The sequence below is a fragment of the Arabidopsis lyrata genome (genome assembly GCF_000004255.2).
Source record: "Arabidopsis lyrata subsp. lyrata unplaced genomic scaffold ARALYscaffold_303, whole genome shotgun sequence".
NCBI classification, from domain to species: domain Eukaryota; kingdom Viridiplantae; phylum Streptophyta; class Magnoliopsida; order Brassicales; family Brassicaceae; genus Arabidopsis; species Arabidopsis lyrata.
The window spans coordinates 8,735-10,106 of NW_003302335.1; the positions used below are offsets into that span (position 1 = coordinate 8,735).

General features: G+C 30.2%; 1 long non-coding RNA gene across 1 annotated transcript; it reads left to right on the top strand.

The window, feature by feature from the left end:
* Positions 1–267: 267 nt before the first annotated feature.
* Positions 268–1,111, top strand: LOC110225726. The gene is made up of 2 exons (XR_002329943.1): positions 268–534; positions 724–1,111. It is a non-coding gene; the product is annotated as an uncharacterized LOC110225726 (long non-coding RNA).
* Positions 1,112–1,372: the final 261 nt, after the last annotated feature.

Sequence of the window (1,372 nt, forward strand, 5' to 3'; positions counted from 1 at the left end):
AATAGAAAAGAAAGACTATAAATTAATTAATTACTTATTGGTTTTCATAAGATTCCGTTCATAAATGGATGATTACATATGTGTAGACAAGAGGCAAAGGGTCCACTTTAATTTACTTCACATTTATTGAGGTTATTACTGATGTGCTTGCGAAGTTTGGCATATATGATGATTATTGTAGTCCACAGAATTTGCTAGTTTTAATCAAAAACCTAAAAATACACATGCATATATATGTAGGGGAAATTAGCCAAAAAAAAACACCTAAGCATTTGCCAAAAAATATCTAACTAGCTATCTCATTGGATATTTACACAAGAGTTTATACATATTTGCCATCTTAACACCATGCTAACACAGTTAGAAACACCGTTCAGTTTCTGTTTCAATAATTAAAAAAAAAATCATCAAATGAAACCCTAAAAATTGGAACAACATCCACTTCTTTTGCATCCCTTTTTCCTCCACCGATCTCTCTCAGTTCGTTCGCCACTCTAAGAACCAAGATCTAAGAAGTTTTGGTGCATTCATGTGGTAAAAACATTTGACTACATACGTTTTGCTTCATTTTCTATACTACCATCACAAATAAAGGTTTATTGTTGTTGTGTTTTTTTCTTCTAATTAGTTACTGCTTCTCGTCCAGAAGTTTTTATTTGAGTTGCTCTTGTTTGTTTGAGCTTAACTCTTTTTCTTTTTTTTGTAATATATATGATCTGATAGGTGCAAGATAGAAGAACGTATGTCCAGCTAAACATGTTGTCCTCTTCCGAATTTTCGAAAGATTCCTCTAATTATTCAAATAGTATTTTCACTCAATGATTTTATTCGCTCATAATTTTCTATAATCTATTATACTTGCGCTAGGCATGGTCGATGACAATTGACAAGTCATTGTTGTTGACAAAGACTGGGGACCCAAGACTTATCTATATACAACAATAATTTGTTTCACTAAATTGATGCTCATATCTTCATAAGAGAGTTCAAGTTAAAACAATATTCCAGATTAGCAGAATATATATCTAGATTGAATACTTCGTATTTTAGTATTTATAGTTTTTTGATACGTGTAGATTGTGCTATATGAATCGTATAAATTTGTCCTAAACTCCGTTATTAAGCCGACCCAAAATAAAGTCATAGATATAACCAGTGTTTTCTTCCTTTTTCAATTAGGTTTTGACTTGAAAGATTCCCAACTCCAAATTATTTTGTGGTGCAGTGTTCACACTCTACAACAATTGCTCTTTTTTATGAATGCACACAAATAAATATTAATTTAAACTTACTTCACATTTTACCAAATATATATATATATATAGAGAGAATATATCAATTTAATAAACTAAGAGATAATAATTCAAGGAAT